A 24,136-nucleotide genomic window follows, 5' to 3' on the forward strand; every position below is an offset into this window, starting at 1 on the left:
ATGACCATATGATTCATATGTAATTAACTAAAGGTTACCAGATTTTTTTTCAATGAATCCAGGGACACTTTTCAACTTCAATGGATTTTGTATGGGGACTGGTTTGTAAATCTGGGGACTGTCCCTGGGAAACGGGGACGTCTGGTAACCTTAAATTAACTGTATGTGTATGATGCTTTTTTATTTCTTCTTGTTTGTTATTTCGAAATCTTCAAACATGGAGCATTTAACATAGTCATTCCTGGGAAGCAACTGTGGTCTACAAACAGGAGAGAAAGAATTCACTCAGTAAACCAGAACAATAAATGTGGCGATGCAGTTTTGTGGGCCTGAGAGTGAGCTGTATATTTTTTTTTAATGCACAAAACATGGCAATTTGTGGCAGTCACATTGCTTCTGTAACCATAATTGCAGTGGTTTTGCTCAAATTTATTTGTTTATTTTATATTTCTAACTAGAGGGAGGAAGTTCAGGGCAAGCCTTGCACATACTCTTAGAGGTGAACTGCATGTTCAGAAATGTGGAGAGGACTTTCTTCGATTTACCACTTTGGGTTTCAGAGAGGTAGAGAGAATTTTTGAATGCTATAACCATTAAAAAAAAAGCAATATCTCTGTGGTGAGGCAGACAGTTTTGTAGCCTTTGGCTCTGGGGGATAATGAACTGGAGTGATTTGGGGGTTCTTTCACCTTAACTTGGGTCACGATATCAATACCTTCTCCTTCCATCAGAGCAGGGCACCTGGCAAAGCCTTGTGTCATTCTTTTAATGTTGCCTTCGATGCTGGTGCTCATCTTCTGGTCCCAATGCTAGGATCAGCCCCACCTTAACTCTCCTCTCACTACTGTGGTGAGACTCTTGAGAACCCCTCTGGAGTACTTCTCTCTCATCAATCTGATTTTCTTACCTAAAATAACCTGCCTGTTGAAATTCGCCGTTGCAGGGAAAATATAATCCTTCAGACATGAGCACGTGTGACTGAGAATCTTGGCAAAAGCACGTAAGCCCAAAGAAACGAGATGCCACCAAAGCCCTCTCTCTAGTATGCCAGCACTCAGTTTCATAACCCATCCAGAACTCTAGAATTAAGGGGACGCTTTGCCAGACTCATCAACCATCGGATGTCAGGGGGCCACCCATGGTGCCCTCAGCCACTACCCCTCACCACATGAAGGAAAACAAACAAACACAAAATTTCCCTTCTGATCTTCTCCTTTCTCCAAAGGTCACAAGGGTTCAAAGAACCTGCCCTCTTCTGCCTATGGACAGTCTCACCTTCTGAATAGCCTCTCCTAGGGGAATCAAAACATGGAAGAAGGTGTCAAACTTTGATCTCATGGGTTTCTTTCCTTATGTTGGATTTTTATCTTGAATTCTGGAAACTGACATGACATAAAGGAGAAAGCCTGCAGGCACTGAGTAAAATCTGAACAAGAAGCAACCTCTGTGGAGTGGAACTGTGTTCCTCTGGTGGATGTTTCAGAGCATGAACTTCTATTAAATATAATTTGGGTCATTTTAGACTACATTCAGGAATCAAATGTGAAGGCTGCTGAATCTGGCTAGATTGCCATGCCTCCTTGATGATATCCACTGCACTCCTTTCTGATGCCCGTCTCTCCTGCTAGTTAATCCCCTTTCTTTCTTTCTTTCTTTCTTTCTTTCTTTCTTTCTTATACTTTTTATCCAATTTCCCAACCACAAACAATAAAACCAGTGCTATTTTTCTAGAAAAAGAGGTGCCAGAGCTCGCCATGAACTCCTCCTTTATTCTCTTATAATGGCAATGGTGCCCACCTGAGAGGTGCCAGAACTGAGTTCTGGCAAGTTCCAGCTGGGGGAAAAAGCCCTGAATAAAACTATACAAAATACATGAAGTGCCCCCACTTTCTTTAAGGTTAAAGACAGGCATGTGAAACAATCTCTCCGTGCAGAACTGAATACTACTTTTTAAATTAAAAAATCCCCCCGCAGGTACAGGAGATAGTGAGTTTTAAGGCTGCATACAAACTATACTTTTAAAGCATGTTTGAAGCATTCTTTGCCTCACAGAATTCTGGGAATGGCAGTGTATTAAACATTGCTGGGAATTGTAACTCTGTGCCCAGAATTCTCTGAGGGAAAGCATGTCCCTCGAATGTTGTTCACTCTGCCTATTGATAGGGCCGGCCCTGAGGGAAGTTGTCACAGCTATGAGAGCCACTCAGTCCACTAGTGCAAAGATTTATCTTTCTCCCTCTCCTCCCACTCCCTAGATCTGCTCCTGAGGGTCAGGGGAACCCCCACAACAAATCTGGGGCTTTCAGGAGGCAGGACGGATGGGATTCCATTACACAAGCATAAATCCTTGCGCTAATGAAACAAGCTGTTTGGTTGCTACACTGGATACTGTGAGGAGAGTGCCGGACGCCATTTTGCCACAGATACAACTCAAAGCCCTCGCAGTTACCTACCACTGTCTTAAAGAATGCTAAAATGGTTTGGCAGTCTGTATTAATACTAGCATGCAGGGCCCAAACTAGGCATTATTTCACCCAAGTCAAAGACCCAGTTTGGCAATCCCTGTATGTGCATTTGCACACACACACAGGCTGGGAGCCTCAGTGGTGTCCCTCTAGAGGCTCCACCTGGGGCAAAATACCTGACTGCTTCCCCTGTAGCTTCGGCCCTGCTAGCATGGTAATAGTAATGAATTCCAACCATCACAACAACAACCACACACACACACACTAGAGAGCCAGCATGGTGTAGTGGTTAAGAGCGGTGGACTTGTAATCTGGGGAACTGGATTCGTGTCTCCGCTCCTCCACATGCAGCTGCTGGGTGACCTTGGGCCAGTCACACTTCTCTGAAGTCTCTCAGCCTCACTCACCTCACAGAGTGTTTGTTGTGGGGGAGGAAGGGAAAGGAGATTGTTAGTCGCTTTGAGACTCCTTAAGGGGAGTGAAAGGCGGGATATCAAGTCCTAACTCTTCATCATCTTCATCTTCATCAGGAACAGCCTATCTTGCATGTGTAATCTCATTGTTTCTTCAGCCATTCTATTTTCATGGCAGTACACAAGGTTCATTTTTTAAATATATACAGAGCTTTCCAACTACCTGAACAAGCATATAATATAATAGCATGGAACAGTATCTGTGAATATTAATATTATCATGCCATGAAGTAGGAATTCCAGATGTTTGTGGACTGCAGCTGTCATAATCCCTAACTGTTGGCCCTGTTGGCTAGGGTTGATGGCAACATCTGGGGGCCACAGGTTCTCCACCTCTGCCCTACATGATGTCTGCATTTCCACATGTTCCTCATCCATTTCACCTCCCGCTCCTGCTGTTGTCTAACTCTACTGATGGTTACAGTGGAAGCTTCTCAGGGCAAAGACCTGTATTTTGTTTACATTGCACTATAAGTAACCATTTCCATTGATGGCTCTTTATACACCGTCCCCCCGATGTCTTGCTGAAGGAGTAGCTTTCTGAAGCGTGAAACGTTTGACGCTCCTTTTTGCACCGAAATTAACAAGTTGCCACTTGAACTGGTTTTGCAATGCCACTCTCTGCTAATCTCGACTTCCAAAGCAGTGAAACTTGCTTCAAGCTCATTCTGTCTGAGCATTTAATGTGCAGTGCTTGTCCTGATCAGAAATGGCCCATATGAAGCGGCGAGGGGGTTTATTTTAAAGACAAACAACAGAAAACTTCAAAGTCACTGAGCAAATCTCCACAAAGGTTTGGCTTCTGTTCAGTTCTAGGAACGGAGGATGGTTCTCGTTAGTTTAATTGTACATAAAACACATGTATAATTAAAGAGGCAACAGGACACCACCCAGGGTGATTATTTTAGAATTAAAACGCCACAGATTAGAGAGTGCATTTGCTCCATGTCTCATCGCAAACATGAGCCACTCGTTCTGAGAAGGTCATAGAGTCAGAGGAAGAATAATCTTGTGGTAAGGCATGAATATGGGAGACAGGAGATACACCCTCATTTTCTGGCTCTGCCACAAACATCCTGTCTGACCCAGGCTAAATCACCTAAATTGTGTGCCTTTGTTCAGTATCTCAAAAACACAGACTACAAACCTTCACTTATCTTTATTAAAGGCTGAGCAGAGTATACCCTTCAAGGGATGGGCCACAATGACTCTGTGGTAGTGCACCTGCTTTGCACGCACAAGGCCCAAGGTTCAATCCTGGGCAATCCCTGTTGGAAAGCTGGAGAGCCTCAGCCCATCAGTGGAGACAATATGGAGTGAAATGGACAGATGTTCTGATTCATGTAAGCCTCTTCCCAATGGAAGTAAGTCCTGCTGAGTTCAGTGGGGCTTCCTGCTCAGTCAGAACCTAAGAAGAACCTTCAGCTCAGGCCAAAGGCCCATCTAGTCCAGCATTCTGTTCTCACAGTAGCCAGCCAGAAGCCTGTGGAAAACCCACAAGCAGGACCTGAGGTCTTCAGTACTCTCCCCTCCTTCAGTTTCCAGAAACTGGCACAGAACCATCGGGGTTAGTAGCCATTGCAATAGCCTTATCCCCCAAAGGTAAGGATGCTTAATGGTTGAAGTTGTAAGTCTTATATTTCTCCTATACGTTTCAAAATGAGGACAGGAATTACTGTATACCCTGTTATAGAACTCTTGTTGGCAAGTCTCCCAACAGCTCCCAACAGCCACAGCCAGAATGGACAATGATGAAGGGTGATAGGAATTAGAGTTCAACAACATCTGAGGACCACCATGTTGGCTTGCCCTGCCATATAGCAGTGGATCTGCAACATTCCTCTGAAAGGGGTCCACATTTCTTGGAAGATTTCTCTATTCATTCTGCCTTTAATTGTCCTTCTGTATCTGGTGAGAGACACAGACATTGCTCTATCCCAGATATTAATTTCCCCATAAGTTCAGGGGTACTTCAGTCTGGTTCTTCCATTGCTGAGCTATCACTAATCATGCTGCGGTCAGTAAGAAGCCTACTAGTTTGCTGTGGTTCAGGTTGGAGCCTATGTCCAAAGATAGCAGGGCTAAGGCAGGATATTCTCAGTGGAGGGGTTCCACTAAGTAAGATGTTTGAATGTGCAATGTTTAAGCGTATGTCTACAGAGAATGGATAAAACAAACACCATTAGATGCACTGCTGGATAAGTGTTTAGTGGACATCGTATCTGTATAAAAACCAATAAAACATGTTCCAAAAAAAGCATTCCTCTGGAAGAAAGCAAATGCATGTGCTAGAAAAGCTCAGTGCAGAAAAAATCACCTTGTTGTGGTGAGACATGGATACCAAAGGGTGGTCCAGGTGAATATTATAGGGAAAGGAGATGGAGGGAAGGACAGAAAATCATGCAAGTCAGTTTCTGGAGCTTGAATTCAGGTCAGTCACACAAAAAAGAGGAGGGCTTTGTTGACGTGCAATCAAGAGACAACTATGTTGAGTTGAGCATAGATCAGGAAGCACCTGATCAAGCCTGCTCCACCACCGGAGACTCCGTACAACATTTGCCAGCAACTGAGTGGGATAATGCCAGCATACATTGGGATAATGCTGCAAAGGTCCAATGACAAGAATGGAGTATCATTTAGCTGAGCCATTTATTCCACTGGCGGTCATAATTGTCTCTTTGACGTGCATCCTGGACCTCTTTTCAAGGTCCTTAATGTCATTCATGCTGAGCTGTTGCCATCCTGTATCTCTGCTATGATCTTGCTGACAGCTGTCTGTGGTAGGCAGCTGCCTCCACTTGTTCCTCTGGCTTACCATTCCACTTATTACCAATTCACTTGAGAAACCTCTAGTCTAGCTGTCCCATAGGGCCCTAGGGAAATAAGGTATTTCTTGCTATGGGTAGCAGGGGTCACTGGCTTGTCTGCAGAGGGTGAAAGTGCACATCCTAGGAGTTGGTGTGCATGTGTGTGCCCTCAGAACAGAGGAGGCTGCCTTATACATACTCAGACCAATGATCCACCCAGCTGAATATTGCCTATTTGATTGGCCGTGGTTTTCCAGGATTTCAGAAAGGGAATCTTTCCCAGGTGATACCAGGGATTGAACCTGGAATCTTCTGCATGCAGAGCAGAAGCTCTACTATGGAGCTAGAGAGATCTGCTATGTCAGCCAAGAGCTATATAAAGCCATAAAGTAAAGGTAAAGGGACCCCTGACCATTAGGTCCAGTCGTGACTGACTCTGGGGTTGTGGCGCTCATCTCGCTTTACTGGCCGAGGGAGCCGTCGTTTGTCCGCAGACAGCTTCCACTTCTGGCGAACCAGAGCAGCGCACGGAAATGCTATTTACCTTCCTGCCTAAGCAGTACCTATTTATCTACTTGCACTTTGAGGTGCTTTCGAACTGCTAGGTTGGCAGGAGCAGGGACTGAGCAACGGGAGCTCACCCCGTTGTGGGGATTCAAACCGCCGACCTTCTGATCGGCAAGTCCTAGGCTCTGTGGTTTAACCCACAGCACCACCCACGTCCCATATATAAAGCCATAGGTTGAGGTATACAAACCTAGTCCAACAGTGTTCATACTATAGCACTGATATTTTTTCTTATCTTTTGACCTTCTGTGAAATGCTCACTTTTCATCATTGTTCCCATCGCAGTAGAGATTACAACCTGATTTTTTTCCCCTCTCTCCTTCTCTGGGAACCTTCCTGTCTAGCTATCACTGGAGAGTTCACGCCCGAGATATTCTCATTCCTGCTGAGAGTAGATGCTCACAACAGCTCCTTTACAGGTCCACCCACTTCCACAGGAAATGTCATGAGAAAAAATGTTTTCTTAGGCCTTCCCCCATTAAAATGCTATGAGAATGTTAGCTATCCATTTTGCATTTTTATAGCATTTTGGCTGGAAGTAATGTGAGAATGTTTAGTTTCTTCCCCGCTCCCATTATTTCCAGTAGAAAGATCATGAGAATATTGTGAGATGTGACTCTTCAGCAATGGAAATAGTTCCACAATGGACGTGGCTCGCAGAATACTAAAACATGCCTCTGGATGACATTTGGGAGATGTACAACCTGTCTTCCCCGGGACGTTAATGGAAATAGCTTAACATGAAATCTCGTTCACATTTGAGTTAACTGAAACCTTGATTGATTGAAATAGCCAATTCATTTCCTCGACGCCTCAAGACATACGCACTGTGAAACAATCCAGATTAGGGTCTATTGCCGTTATGACATTTGCCTGATTTACGCAGAGCCATGAGTTGTTCTGGTTGCCCTTTCTCTGTCGCCCTGGACCACAGAGGGAGGTGAAACGAAGCTGCGGTGCCAAAGCTCACAGAGAGCACGGCGAACGCAATCCACTTACCATGATGCAAGAAAAAGAGAAGAAGTTAGCCAACCAAACTGGAAAAGAAAGTACAACAAAGGCATCCTCTATTTACAAGCAAGCAACACAGAAGGCCTACACTTTCACACGTTGCATGTTACTCTTGCATGTTAGTTGGCAGCACACAAATAATGGCCAGGAGACACAGATCTCTGACAGAGCCCCTGTTCTTCAGCGCATTCATTGGGACTTTGTCTGTTTTCTACAGCTACTGCTTTTAGAGATCACTCCATGAAGTCCCCTGGCTGCAGAGAGGGCATTTCCCCCAGTTCTGTGGTGGGAGAAGACCTGAAAAACCCTAGTCTCCAAGAAGAAGCTCCCTGTGCAGCAGATGTGCCAATTCTATGGGCTGGAGGCAGCTCAGCCGCCCTTCCAATATGTGGGGATGGAGCTGAGGCCCCCAGACTTGAGGGGCTGGGTTCGGCTGGACCTCCCTACAGTGGTGGAGGGCCTCTTCCCAACATGTGTGATGTCACACATGTGTGTTGTGTTGCACATATGATGTCACACCCATGTGATGAGGCCCCCTCAATGTCGCACAGAACTCGGCGCCACTGCTGTGCAACAGGTACTTGTGGGCATGCATACATAAGGGCATATGCCCTCAAGCTCTCTTTGCTCACCAGCACCCAACCACTCCCCCCACATTAGCCCCCTACAGCAGGTATCCCCAAACTCGGCCCTCCAGATGTTTTGGGACTACAACTCCCATCATCCCTAGCTAACAGGACCAGTGGTCAGGGATGATGGGAACTGTAGGCCCAAAACATCTGGAGGGCCAAGTTTGGGGATGCCTGCCCTACAGCTTCCACTTCTCCCCACCATGCAACTAAGAAAAGAAACCCATTCACTTTCCCCATCTTATTCTCGAAGCCACTTTTTTTCTACATACCCCCAGCCCCTCCACATTATTCAATTCCAGGTTTTCCCCTGCCCCAATCCTCTGGAACGTATTTCTTTGGGAGGTGAGGAAACAGAGAGAGGAAGGACTGGGCAAGTCCTTGTGCTAATGCCATGACTTTGTTAGAGACAACCAGTACTGTTTCCAAACGCAGTTTCCTTGTGGCTTAATTTGGTCCTTCAGGTTGCCCACTCTCCATCGTTGCATGTTCTAAACTGTGATGGGGACATAGCAACAAGTCTCTAAGGTGCGAGAAGATCCAGGAGTGCATTCACCTGGGCCAAATTTCCCTTCAAGGGAAATGGAGCGGCTGAGGCAAAACAGTCAGATGAACGGGGTACAAATAATAAAAGTTGTTGTTGTGGCAAACTATTAAAGAAGGCGTATAATATACTGTTGGAATGGGAAACCAAAGATGAAGAAGTCAAATCAGTAATGATTAAGTGGGCACAGGATGTAGGCCATAATATACAGTTTGAGGATTGGATAAGACTTTGGAAAGTGAATTTGAAATTTATGGATTGCATACTGTTGAAGGAGAATTACATGAAGATGATGTACAGATGGTATTTCACACCAGTAAAACTGGCAAAAATGTATAAAACAGAACAAAAGAACTGTTGGAGGTGTAAAGAAGGGGAAGGTACATTTTATCATATGTGGTGGGATTGCAAGATTATTTAAAAAAAGGGAAATGATATACAATGAACTGAAAAAAATGTTTAAAATAACATTTGTTAAAAAACCAGAAGCTTTTTTTAAAGGTATTTTAGGACAAGAGCTGCTGAAAGAAAAAGGAACATTATTTATGTATGCTACAACAGAAGCAAGAATTCTAATAGCACAAAATTGGAAGACTGGAGAAGTACCATCTAAAGAACAATGGCAAGAAAAACTGATGAACTACGCAGTTAGCAAAGTTAATGGACAAATTGTGAGAAAAGGACAATAGGGACTTTGAAAAAGAATGGGAACCTTTTACAATATATTTGCAGAAACAACAAAAAATGGACTCGTTGGCAGGATTTAAATAAACATTTACAACTTTATTCACACACAAAAAGAAATATAACAATGTGATAACACAGTATTATATAAAAAGAGCAGATTGTATCATTTGATGTAATAAACCAGAAATGGAAGCTGAGGGAAGTTGACAGGGAATTGAAAAATGAAGTTTTAGTATTGATATTGGAAAATTGGTTTTGAAAATATAAAATCAATTTTAAAAATTAACAAAAAAAAGTTGTGGCATTTATGTAATATTTATATTTATTTACAGTTACACAGGTTGAGCCTAGCTGATGCTCTTCCTTTACAGAGCCCTCAGAAAACTCAGCCTGCTTTCTTTTTTGTCTCTCCCAAACTGTATTCCCACCTCAAACTGCAGTTTCTATTGTTTCTTTTCATACACAGATCTAGATTTAATCTTCCTTAGCAGTGGAAGATATACCAGTTGTCTTCTATTCAGAACAACAAAGCTGGTCATGTATCAAGAAGCATTAACAATTTAGAATTCCATGGAAACAGATTGTCTGAATATTCTGGGCTACTGACAGTCCTTCCTCAAGTCCAGGTATCTGGTCAGGGTATTGCCTTGATGCAGCCCTCAATGATACAGTGGTACCTCGGGTTACAGACACTTCAGGTTACAGACTCCGCTAGCCCAGAAATAGTACCTCGGGTTAAGAACTTTGCTTCAGGATGAGAACAGAAATTGCACAGCTGCGGCAAGTTTCAGGTTAAGAACAGTTTCAGGTTAAGAATGGACCTCCAGAATGAATTAAGTTCTTAACCCGAGGTACCACTGTAGTCCTCTTCACAGAAATCTGATAGGAAACCCACCACAATATTCCACATTATCTATATCTATCATCTATCTGGGACGCGGGTGGCGCTGTGGGTAAAACCTCAGAGCCTATGACTTGCCGATCGTCAGGTCGGCGGTTCGAATCCCCGCGGCAGGGTGCGCTCCCATTGCTCGGTCCCAGCGCCTGCAAACCTAGCAGTTCGAAAGCACCCCCAGGTGCAAGTAGATAAATAGGGACCGCTTACTAGCGGGAAGGTAAACGGCGTTTCCGTGCGCTGCGCTGGCTCGCCAGATGCAGCTTGTCACACTGGCCACGTGACCTGGAAGTGTCTTCGGACAGCGCTGGCCCCCGGCCTCTTAAGCGAGATGGGCGCGCAACCCCAGCGTCGGACACGACTGGCCCGTACGGGCAGGGGTAGCTTTACCTTTACCTTTTTCATCTATCTATCTATCTATCTATCTATCTATCTATCTATCTATCTCTATCATATCTAATACATATTGATCCATCAATAAAGCAGAGTGCTTTAAATCAAGTAATTGTTTTCTGACTAACCTATGTTTACAATTTGTGGCTATGGAAAAAGAACAGTAATGATGTTTCCATATTAATTTTACATCATGTCACAGAATTTTAGGAAGCGCTTCTGTTTGTGGGTGTTGCAGATTGCCGATCATAAAAAAGTTTCTCAATAACCAGAAGATGGCACTGCACTGTAAAGCAGTTAGAACCACTGCTAGCTGGAACTGGAGATTTGGGAAGTCATTCTTTTTGATGCTGTCTTATTAAATGATACTAACAAAACTGAGATGTTTTGCAATCAAAAATGCACTTCAGGAATGTCAATCAACGGAGCAGGAAAACAAAACCTAGCATTTGGATTCCTAATACATACAAAGCGACCCACTGCCTAATGGCGCCTTCTGTCCTTTTTTGAAACAGGCTTTCTCAGACACTTGTCATTGTCCTGGGAAAATGGAGTGGCCAGCATCACTCCACTCAGAAGATCCTGTCCCATTTTGGGGAAGTTACACTTTCCTACTGCTCCAATTGCAAAATGCACTTGCTGAAAAACTAACAGTTCTCACGTCAGCAAGCAGAACTATTGCACCATTTTGCTGTTGGGATGATGCTTGCATGCATGAGTATGCTAAAGAACATCCTACCTGAACGCACTATGTTGAGTGCCTACTGTTGCCCTGTAGGTTTTGCCCTTACCTTTCTCTTTACTCTGCTTGCCACATGGGACTTCAGCCTGTAGCTCCTGACAGGTTGGCTGCTTCAGAGAAGCCTGATATGGTTTGCTGTGAAATTTGCAAGACTTTGGCGAAGTGTTCTGAGTCTCATGAGTACACTGCAATGCACAACAGCACAGATGTCACTGGCAACAGAGGAAAATAAAAAAAGGAAGGCATTGCTCAATGGTTTAATAATAGGATGCTTTAAAATGGCTTACTCGTTTTTGGTTAGGGACACTTTTCCAACTGACCAGCCTAACCATCAAGGTTCACTTAGCAGTTCTGAGGCTTGGGAAGTGATTCTGTGAATCGGTGTTCTATTGTGCCAGAAGCGGTTTAGTCCTGCTGGCCACATGACCCAAAAAGCTGTCTTTGGACAAATGTCGGCTCCCTCAACTTGAAGTCAGATGAGCGCCACACCCCATAGTCACTTTTGACTGGACTTAATCATCCAGGGTTCCTTTGCCTTTACTTTTACCTCTGAAAAGTGTGCTCTAGCTTTGGGAAGGGATGCAGAGGGAATATCAGCAGCAGTGCCGGATTTATGTAAAGGCTAAGTAGGCTGAAGCCTAGGGCCTCTAAATCTAGCGGGCCTCACCAGCATGCCTGCTCCCCAATGCAGCAGTCTCCCCTCTCCCAAAATAGTAAACCCAAGACTTCATGCAAGGGCAGGGCAATTCAGGCCCAGCATCTATGAGACTCAGGGCTAGCCAGTGGGGCCCAATTTGAAGCAGTGGGGCACAACTTGATTTTTTCTTTTCTTAGTAGGGCCCCAGTTCACAGCCAAAGTCTGCAAAATCTTATAGATATAAATAAAATCCATCTAGATTGCCCTGGTGCGGGGGGTGCCTTAGGAGCATCACACAGGGCCCAATTTGGCCAAATTGCTCCAATTGCCTTAATATCAGCCCTGATGAGACTGTGCAGGGGTTGGACTGACAAACCCTGCACCTTCTAGGTCCCTGGTGTCACCATTCAGAGTACAGACTCAAGGACTTGTTATGGAAATAAAGGGGGGCACTTATTGGAAATCAGTTTTGTCACCTCTTCTCCCCCAAACCCTGAGACAATGAGCCCAGCCACCTTTTATTCACAGTCTACACTACAGCATGGCCATAAACTTGTACATTCAACCACTGAAATATACACCCAATATGTAGCAATGGAGATTTATGTTACTGTTTTATGAATGAACACTGTGTTTTATGAATGGACTCTGTATTTTGTGAATTACCTAAGAGCCACAAATAGGGAGCTCTAGAATCTGACAGCTTACCAATTGGGTACTACCAAACAGCAACCCCTATTGCTGAAAGCAGGGAACCAGCAGGGAATGCTTCAGCTTAGCCTTTGCACTGTTGACTGAACACCCCCAGCTGTGCAGATAATGGAGAAAGCTTGTAAATTGTATCCCTTCTGGCATCCTGGCCAACTCTATTATGCTAGTGTAAACCCTGGTGCACCAGAACCCCAGAATAGCAGCAAATAAAATCCGCTCATATGTCAGCAACTGATAAAATTTGTCAACCAGTTCTTCCAAAGTGTTCCTAAATTATAAAGCTCCAAAATACAGGCCAAAAGAGAACAGAGCGAGGCATACAATGGGCACCACCAGTGAAAATGCCCTGCTCCGTGTAGCTCCTGCCTTGTCATTTGATAAGATGCTCACTTGCCCTCCTTCTTGACATGGAATGCTCTCTATTGGAGTGTCCAGGTCCAATATAAAGACCATAAGAAGGGAGAGCAGGGACCTTGAAGTTCCCAACTGCTGTTAATCAAGCAAGCAAGCACACAGGTCACCTTTGTCACAGTTGGACGCCTATGTCCTGCCCAGGCCTGCACCCAATCTTATTTTTGTGCAATCTTGTTTGTTCTCAGTAACCCAAATTATATTATCAACATATACAAGCAGAAAAGTTGTTTTTCTTCATTTGCAAGGAATCGTACAAAACAAAGTGGCACTAAAAATGAAAAGTTCCAGGGTGGCAACAGAAAGCAAACTAAAAATGCTTTTGCAGTTCATCAGAACTATCCAGCAATATCAAGTTATAGGAAAACTGGTGCTATTAAAAGTAATCTTTCTAGTTGGTTAATTGGTTCAGCAACTTCCATGCCCATGATGTATGATGCTAATTATTTCGCCCAAGACTTAAATGATAACTAATCAGAGGCAGTTACAGTTGCAAATGGTAACAAAATATCTGTGAAAGGAGGAGGAGTAGGTTGCTCAAGTGTGTTGCAGGTAGAAATACTGTTTGTAATGAAGTGAGAGCAGTAGTTTATTTGCTCGAATTAGCAAATAAGAAAGTTTTGAGAATGTAATTCTAGATTAATATTGATTGCTTAATTGAGAAGGGGATTGTAACAAAAACACTGGGACCTAATTTGAATAGTAGAATGCCTGGTATCTGGTGGGCAATCTCATTGTTTATTTCCACACTGTGGCTGCAGACCAAAGCACTCGTCAGGAGAGGTATGAGATTCAGGTGGGGGTCAGATGCCTTGTCAATCCCAGCAGGTATATAACAGGACGACCTGGCCTGCCCAGGAAGGAGAGTCCATAACCTCCCGAGGGAGACAGTTCCGCTGTCGAACAGCTCTTACTGTCAGAAAGTTTTTTCGTCAGAGTCTACTTTTCTTGTAACTTGAAGCCATTGGTTCCTGACGCTCTTACGGCCTTGTGTCCATTTAAATTAAAATTGTGCATCCTTTGCACACATAGAAACGAACTCATCTCAAAGAAGCTGTATAATATTTGATAGCATAATTAGAGCTAATAAGGCTATCTCCATTTCATATTTGACTTATTATGCCAACTCATTGCTACCAATTGTTGGTTTATAGAAATACATTATTTGTGCTATCTAAATAAGGTTTTTTTTTTTTTAAGGATATTTAAGCATAGAATTGCAGGTTTCTAAGACAGGAATTCACGTGAAATAATAATCTGCTGTCTCGATATTGGCTTTAACGTACCTAATGAGATTTCCTGCATTAATATAATTGGGTATAAAATTAGACTGCATCTCAGTGAACGCTTTAAGTTCACCAGCACAAAACTTCACACTGGATTATTATTTGCAGGCTTGTCAATCAGGTGCTCACCGTTCCTTTAAAGTTTAAGCCTTATTAACCTACACACTGGATTTGACTGATGATAGGCCATAACAAACAAAGAGAGCCCACTCTCCAGTTCCAAATCCTGTCATCCCAGTTCAGAGGGTCTCCACAAACCCCTCTGGAAGAGATGAAAGGATCACTCAAATGTCTGATTATTCAGACATACAAGCTATGAGGGGACATTGTGTTGTTGTTTTTTGTTATTAAAAAAAAAAGTTTGCAGAGTTCCCCGAGGAATGAAATACATCTCCTTTGGAGTGGGGTGGGGGTGTAATTGCTCTGTATGAATCGCAGCACAAAGCTAGCCTTGGCTTTTTGTGGAGCTTTGGTCTTCACGGACAGTGTCAAATGCACGCTGGGAACACCATATGCAAGATCTGGATTTAACACACGGTTGGCAAAAGCAGCAAAATTCAAATTGCACCATGCCAAGGTTGCCCAGATACGGGTAGAAAGCTGGAAGGCTTTCAGCTGGTTTATCAGCTATGTTAGAGAATCTCCAGAAACTGGTGAAGTGCTGTTATTAAGTCGAAACGGAGTTTCATCTGGCTACTCCGAAGATGAATACATACATTGCTATATGTGGCTTTGTGCAGTGCATGTAAGGTTTGGATCCAGATGGATCACTGGATTCCTGGCATTCCCTCCCACCAATTCAGTAGGCTGAGAGACACAGCAGCTTCCATCTGTAGGCCTGATTCTAATTGGATCTCCTTTGGCTTCCCACAGAAGCACCTGAAGTTGTCCGTGGGGTAGCTATGCATCCTGCTTCAGAGAGGACATCCCTTTAAAAATAAAGAACCATAGAATCATAGAATCTTAGAGTTGGAAGGGACCCCAATGATAATCTAGTCCAACCACCTGCGATGCAGGAATCACAACTAAAGTATCCATGACAGATGGCCATCCAACCTCTGTTTAAAAACCTCCAAGGAAGGAGAGTTCACCACCTCTCATGAGAATCTGTTTCACTTCCGAACAGCTCTTACTGTCAGACAGTGTTTCCTAATATTTAGTCGGAATCTCCTTTCTTGTAACTTGAATCCATTGGTTGAAGTCCTACCCTCAAGAGCAACCAAGCTCTTCCCTGTGACAGCCCTTGAGATATTTGAAGATGGCTGTCATATCTCCTCTCCTTCTCCTCTTTTCCTGGTACAGCCCAACAGTGTATTTTAGTATCACGGATCCCTTTGGCCCATGTTGCTGTTCTAAGTGTGAAAGCATCCATAGATTCCTGTAACCACAGACCTTTTAACCATAGGCACACATGTTTCATGAAGGCAGTTGTTTTGACCAACTCAGTGACAGCCCTTAAGATATTTGAAGATGGCTATCATAACTCTCAGTCTCCTGCTGAAAAAGTTTGCTGACCCCTGTTCCAGACCATAAGAAAAGAGAGCAAGGGCTTTGAAACTGCCTATCCACAGTTAGCAGCACCTAGACTAAGCGGTCACATAGGTTCACCAGATCACAGTCTTCCCCATTATGGTGAAAGGCATTGCATTTTAAATTATGACAATTATTTCTGAATTTGTGTCTATACCTATAAATTAACACATGCAAATTTTATGCAAACCTGTGTCTTTTTTAAAAAGTGATGAATCTTGTCCTTTTTGGTGATATGTATGTGGCTAAGGTGGCAGGCAGCAGGTCCAACATTGGGATACATTGTGGTCCTGCCATGTGGTCATGATATGACAGCCATCTTCGAATATGTCAAGGCCTTCGCATGGAAGAGGGAGCGAGCGTGTTCCCTCCTGCTCTGGAGGGTAGGACCCAAACCAACGGCTACAAGTTACAAGAAAGGGGAACCTGACTAAACAGCAGGAAGAACTTTCTGACAGTAATAGCTTTTCGACCTCGGGAGGTTCCTTGGAAGTTTTTAAGCAGAGGCTGGATGGCCATCTGTCATGGATGCTATCACTTGCTATCGCTAATGCCCGTGTACTGGAAGAAGCAAAGATCCCCAGTGTTGAAGCAATGATTATTCAGCATCAACTTCATTGGACTGGTCATGTTCGGATGCCTGCTTATCATCTTCCAAAGCAACTACCGTATTTTTCGCTCTATAACACACACCTGACCATAACACGCACATCGTTTTTAGAGGAGGAAAACAAGGGAAAAAACATTCTGAATGAAACAGTGGATGTATCATTTTTGTGCTTCATGCTGTGGCCACAGACATGTGATCTGATGGTGAATTTGGGGTGACCCAATGCAAAAATCCTGAGAATCCCTGTGGATCCATGCTTTGTAACCACGTTTTTGCACCATTGCAGCCCCAGGCAACAGTGGGTGTGTGATTTTTTGGGGGCAGGCTGTAGCCATGGACATGCTATGTGCTCTAATGGTGAATTTGGGCTGACCCAATGCAAAGATCCTGAGGATCCATGTGGATCCATGCTTTGTAACCACGTTTTTGCACCATTGCAGCCCCAGGCAACAGTGGGTGCGTGATTTTGGGGGGGCAGGCTGTAGCCATGGACATGCTATGTGTTCTGATGGTGAATTTGGGATGACCCAATGCAAAGATCCTGAGGATCCATGTAGAGCCATGCTTTGTAACCACATTTTTGCACCATTGCAGCCCCAGGCAACAGTGGGTGCGTGATTTGGGGGGGGGGGCAGGCTGTAGCCATGGACATGCTACGTGCTCTAATGGTGAATTTGGGCTGACCCAATGCAAAGATCCTGAGGATCCATGTGGATCCATGCTTTGTAACCACATTTTTGCACCATTGCAGCCCCAGGCAACAGTGGGTGCGTGATTTTGGGGGGGCAGGCTGTAGCCATGGACATGCTATGTGTTCTGATGGTGAATTTGGGATGACCCAATGCAAAGATCCTGAGGATCCATGTAGAGCCATGCTTTGTAACCACATTTTTGCACCATTGCAGCCCCAGGCAACAGTGGGTGCGTGATTTGGGGGGGGGGCAGGCTGTAGCCATGGACATGCTACGTGCTCTAATGGTGAATTTGGGCTGACCCAATGCAAAGATCCTGAGGATCCATGTGGATCCATGCTTTGTAACCACATTTTTGCACCATTGCAGCCCCAGGCAACAGTGGGTGCGTGATTTTGGGGGGGCAGGCTGTAGCCATGTACATGCTATGTGCTCTGATGGTGAATTTGGGCTGACCCAATGCAAAGATCCTGAGGATCCATGTGGATCCATGCTTTGTAACCACATTTTTGCACCATTGCAGCCCCAGGCAACAGTGGGTACGTGATTTTTGGGGGGCAGGCTGTAACCATGGACATGCTATGTGATCTGATGGTGAATTTGAGGTGACCCAATGCAAAGATCCTGAGGATCCATGTGGATCCATGCTTTGTAACCACGTTTTTGCACCATTGCAGCCCTGTTTTTGCATCAGATCATTGCTATGTGATCTGATGGTGAATTTGGGGTGACCCAATGCAAAGATCCTGAGGATCCATGTGGATCCGTGCTTTGTAACCACGTTTTAAGTGGGGAGGGAAGGAAAAATATAGAAGGGACAAGGAGCACGAGAGGGGTGTGCGGAGAAGCAGCTGGCTAAGAATGCAGGAGAGGGGTTTAAAGGGGGGGGGAGGAAGGCAAAAGTCCACCCACCCACTCAAGCCAGCCCTCTCTCTCTCTCTCATCTGCATGTTTTCCACTGCCTGCCGAGTCCCCAGACGCAGCAGCAGCAGCAGCAGCAGCAGCAACAGCAGCACCGGAGCAGGGACGCTCTGCTTTCCTCTCTACTTGCCTGGAGGGGAGGGGTTGCCTGGAGGGGAGGGGATTTCACTGCTCTTTGTTCCGTCTGAGCAAACAGCAACTGAAACAGAACAGGGTGGGCAGTAAGACCCTGAGGCAGAATGCAGGAAAGCAGCAGCCTCCTCTTCTCCGTGACGGCGCAATATGATTTTTGCCTGATTTTTGCCATGCACTTGGGACAAACGGCTCCAGGGACCACACATTCGCTCTATAACACGCACAGACATTTCCCCTTACTTTTTAGGAGAAAAAATCTGCGTGTTATAGAGGGAAAAATATGGTATTCTATTCCGAACTTAAAAATGGAAAGCATAATGCTGGTGGTCAACAAAAGAGGTTTAAAGACTGTCTCAAAGCAAATCTAAAAAAATGTAGTATAAACAACAACAATGGGGAAACATTTGCCTGTGAGTGCTCCAATTGGACAACAGCCTTTACAAAAGGTGTCATGGGCTTTGAACTCAGGACGCAAGGGAGAAATGTGCTAAGAGGAAGGCGTGCTTGGCAAATCCACACCATGATCAATTCCCACCTGGAAAGCAATGTCCCCACTGTGGAAGGACGTGTGGATCCAGAATTGGCCTCCACAGTCACTTACGGACTCATTGTTAAAACCATGTTTATGGAAGACAATCTTACTCGGCTACAAGTAATAGAAGAAGAAGAAGAAGAAGAAGAAGAAGAAGAAGAAGAAGAAGAAGAAGTTGTTGAGATGATTCCTGCATTGCAGGGGCTTGGACTAGATGACCCTGGGGATCCCTTCCAACTCTACGATTCTATGATGCTGCTGCTGCTGCTGATAATTTATTATTTATACCCCACCCATCTGGCTGAGTTTCCCCAGCCACTCCGGGAGGCTCCCAATCAAGTGTTAAAAACAGTACAGCATTAAATATTTAAAACTTCCCTTGCCTTCAGAAGTCTTTTAAAGATAGGATAGCTGCTTATTTCCTTCACATCTGAAGGGAGGGTGTTCCACAGGGTGGGCGCCACTACCGAGAAGGCCCTCTGTCTGGTTCCCTGTAACCTCACTTGTCACAATGAGGGAACCGCCAGAAGGCCCTCGGCGCTGGATCTCAGTGTCCAGGCTGAACGATGGGGGTGGAGATGCTCCTTCAGGTATACAGGACTATGTATACAGGTATATGAGGCCGTTTAGGGCTTTAAAGGTCAGCACCAACACTTGGAATTGTGCCATGATCAGAAGAACCCATTGCTAGCCTAGCCCTTCCAATTCATTGAGATTTCCTCTGTTTGGCAATACATCACCCTAATTTCAAGATTCTTGGACCACGATTAAAGACTCTTAAAAAAAATCAGGAAGAAAATTAACTTCATATTAAAATACCTTTTAAAAGTAACATTGCTTTTATCCAAACAGTAGCTGACCAAGAAGCACCCAAGAAAGGTAGTTAGGGGGAAACGATCTTTCACAGGACACAACATACAAAGCTTGTGTTGTTGAAAGGCAAAGGGTGTAATCAGCTAAGGAATGCCTGAGAAAAGACCAAGGGCAGCAGATACCCAAACCTTGAACTTTCCCTGCTCCCCTGCATTTTTCACATGCCTCCAAAGGAAAGAGGCCACCAAGGGAACTTATTAAGTTTTAACTTAATTAGGTACCATACATGGGCATAGCCAGGGGGGCAGGGAGGGGCAACTGCCCCCCAATCAATAAAAATTTGTAAAAATACATAGCAAACTGAGGTTCTGCCCTCCCAAAGGTCTGCTCTCCCAACAAAGATCCTGGCTATGCCCATGATTAGGTAGATGCCAAACATCAGTATCTTACCCTAAAATAGGCTGCTCCTTAGTTCTTTTCTTCCCAAAGATTCTTCAGATTTAGAAGAGGCAAAGGAAACCTACGAAGGACTGTAACACTAGCGGGGATTTTCCAAAGAGGTAATATGAACCCCTTATCTTTTCAATTTAGATCAGGACATTGTTTATGGGGAAACTCCCATAAAGAGATGTGCCTGGAGAGGCATTAGGGAGAATAATTCTTTCAGTATACAGAGGCACTGTTGTATTATTCCTTTGATTCCTTTCTAAGGTGAGGTGAGGTAAACGAATAACTAAAAAGATAGGAGTAAACCCCAGAACCTTATGGGACTCAGCTAAAGGTAAAGGTAAAGGTACCCCTGCCCGTACGGGCCAGTCTTGACAGACTCTAGGGTTGTGCGCCCATCTCACTCAAGAGGCCGGGGGCCAGTGCTGTCCGGAGACACTTCCAGGTCACGTGGCCAGCGTGACAAAGCTGCATCTGGCGAGCCAGCGCAGCACACGGAAACGCCGTTTACCTTCCCGCCAGTAAGCGGTCCCTATTTATCTACTTGCACCCGGGGGTGCTTTCGAACTGCTAGGTTGGCAGGCGCTGGGACCGAGCAACGGGAGCGCACCCCGCCGCAGGGATTCGAACCGCCGACCTTTCGATCGGCAAGCCCTAGGCGCTGAGGCTTTTACCCACAGTGCCACCCGCGTCCTATGGGACTCAGCTACACACCTGCAAATAAAACATTTTAAATGGGTTGCAAAGTGCGTTGTACAAATGTGACACTAGATGGCGAGAGTGAGCTATGCAAAAATCAATGTATTTTTCAAAACTTTTTTTAAAAAGCATTTTCACAGTGTTTTTAAATATGTGTGTAGATTCCACTGAAGTGTCTCTTGAGATCCAGTGTGGTGTAGTGGTTAAGAGCGGTAGACTCGTAATCTGGGGAACCGGGTTCGCATCTCCGCTCCTCCACATGCAGCTGCTGGGTGACCTTTGGCTAGTCCCACTTCTCTGAAGTCTCTCAGCCCCACTCACCTCACAGAGTGTTTGTTGTGGGGAAGGAAGGGAAAGGAGAATGTTAGCCGCTTTGAGACTCCTTCGGGTAGTGATAAAGCAGGATATCAAATCCAAACTACTACTCTTCTTCTTCTTCTTCTTCTTCTTCTTCTTCTTCTTCTTCTTAGAACACAACAATAGATTGGGAAGCTGCAGTTGACAGCAGCAGTGCAATTTCCAAGGCAGAATCATTGCAAGCTCACAGAACCCCAAAAGCAAAGGACAAATTAAGCTGCTCCTGTTATAGAACCTCTTATTCCAGTGCTCTGCACCATGGATGAGGAATGTGTGTCCCTCGAGATGTTGTTGGACTCCATCGCTCACCAGCCCCAGTCAGCATGGCCAAAAGTCATTTGAAGGGTTCCACACCATACACCCCTGTTCTACACAGCCAGTTCTCAAAATCTGGAAGTTTCCCTTCCTGATGATGTGAGCACAGACACACTGAATTCAAAATGGCCATTGGGTGTAATGTAGAGGCTGCCATCACAGACCCTCAAAGTGTTGCCTATTTTCCAGGGACAGTCCCAGATTTAGAGAAATCTCCATTTCTGATTTGATCCTGGAATGCCCCACTTTTCCTTAGGACGTCTCTATTTTCATCGGAGAAATGTTGGAGGGTATGGAGTTATGTGACCCCCCCAAGCCAAGGAGATAAGTAACTAGACAACCTTTAGATAGGGTTGCCATACATCTGGACATACCCAGGATTCGCCCGTTGGGAACAGCGCCCAGGTGGAAATTGCTGAAATGTCCGAGAAAATCTGGACGTATGGCACCCATATCAGAAGTGGCGATAAAATAGCTCTAAAACCTCAATTTTTGTGATTTTAATCTACAACTTTGCCTTAAAAAGCTCAGCAACTTTTGTGTCTGGATTTTCACTTTCTGAAATATGGCAACCCTACTTTAGAAGACTTCTGAAGGCAACCCTGTATAGGGAAGTTTCTTAATGTTTAATGTTTTCTTATGTTTTTATATATGTTTGAGGCTACACAGAACGGGGTGGGGGGGGCAACCCAGTAAGATGTGTGGGGCATAAATAGTAAAGTTGTTGTTCTTGTTGCTACATAAGGCAATGCATGTTATGATGAGAAAATGAAAGGGACAATGAAAGCATACCAGTCTCCCCCATAATCTCTGCTAATAACATCCCAGACTCCCCCCACACACACACACACACAGAGGGGAGAGAGAGAGAGAGAGAGTTGTTTTGCACAGACAGTGATGCCGAGTACAGCCATACCTTGGAAGTCTACCCGATTCTGTCTACCCAAATCTGTTCCTGAAGTCCATTCGATTTTCAAAACATTCGGAAACCAAAGTGCGGCTTCTGATTGGCTGCAAGAAGCCAATCAGAAGTCATGGAAGCCCCGTCGGACATTCAGCTTCCAAAAATAGTTCACAAACCAGAACAGTCACTTCCATATTTTTTGGCGTTTGGGAGCCAAAACATTCAAGTTGTTTGAAAACCAAGGTATGACTGTATATGGGATGGAGGGGGCCTCAATATCTTGGGGCACGGGACTCAGCCTCCCAATATTGAGGCAGCTGCCACCCCCCACGGGTGCTGCCCCCCCTGTCCTGCTGGGTAAATGCTCGGCAGTGGGGCCAGACCTCTGTGTGCCCCATTCCTCCCCCCCCCCACTGCCACGCGAGTGCTCCTAAGCACTCAGCAGCTGGGCAAGGGCAGGACGCATGAGGATGAACATCACCCTGTGTGCACCTGACCCTCGCGTGCCACTGCCCATCTCTGCCCCTCAGGTCAGGCTTGACCTGGGAACAGAGCAGCCGCAGCCAGCAGCCTCTTTCCACTGCGGAGGAGCTGCATGCAGTGCAGCCCATTTGAGGAGACGGGTGCCAGCTCTCTGCTGCCAACTCTCCACTCCAAGGAAGCTGCCTTGGCACCTCTCTCACATGCTGGAGCCAGGCTTCGATGGGATCCTGCGGGGGGGGGGGGTGCCCGTTCGCCACCTCCATAAAATGTGCCTGGTGGATGGCAGGTTGAGCGGTCTGTCTGGGTTGGTGGGGCATCATGCATCATGATACCCCCCCCCCAACGTTCGGTGCAATTTGGCATGTCTGTGCACAGATATACCGCTCAGACATGAACTTGGTCACTGTAGGTACTAGCAAACCCATTTTTAGCCAGAAATATGAGATATAAAAGTTTCCCATAAATCACCTATGTGGGAGACATCGTACTCTTCTAAAAACAGTAAGGGACCCCTGACCATTAGGTCCAGTCATGACCGACTCTGGGGTTGTGGCGCTCATTTCGCTTTATTGGCCGAGGGAGCCATCGTCCAGCTTCCGGGTCATGTGGCCAGCATGACTAAGCCGTTTCTGGCGAACCAGAGCAGCACACAGAAACACCGTTTACCTTCCCACCGGAGCGGTACCTATTTATCTACTTGCACTTTGACGTGCTTTTGAACTGCTAAGTTGGCAGGAGCAGGGACTGAGCAATGGGAGCTCACCCCGTCGCAGGGATTCGAACCGCCGACCTTCTGATCTACAAGTCCTAGGCTCTGTGGTTTAACCCACAGCGCCACCCATGTCCCTCTAAAAACAGTAGCTGGGGGCAAAACAAAAGGTAGGTGGGCCAGGACCTGTAATTTGCTCCACTTGTGATTTAGAAAAAAAATGTGTACGTGTGCCAATATAGACGCATAATATTAGCTGGATATATTGTCTCTATGTCTCCCTAAAATTGTCACTTGCTGCATTTGGCATCAGACTGAGGGCAAAACAGACCTACCCAGCTCTCTCACGCAGGACTCTCACAAGGTGTGTGTTTGCACATGTGTACCTGCAATAGGACTCTATGCACCAAAGGTAATAGAAAACTCTGTACTCCAATTATGCCAGGCATTTTGCTGGCTTTTTTGTTTTAAATGTAAACAAGCAAGTCGGTGCCTTTTAAAATTCAGTATGGTTATGGTGGCAAATCTTCAGTTGTTCTGCGTCCTATCCAAATTTACTCGGCCTGAAAGAATTGTGTTGCCCTTCAGTGGGAAGGCAGTGCTTTCACTGTATTTATGGCGAGGCTCTACTGGGAAGCATAGTTAAGTGAATGATTCCCAGAAAGTTAGTCATAAAGATAAAACTGTAATTCATTTCCTCTGGAATTGGTCAGCTCCAGATTCAAAAAGAA

The sequence above is a fragment of the Podarcis cretensis genome, assembly GCF_951804945.1.
Source record: "Podarcis cretensis genome assembly, chromosome: 3".
Taxonomy (NCBI): Eukaryota; Metazoa; Chordata; class Lepidosauria; order Squamata; family Lacertidae; genus Podarcis; species Podarcis cretensis.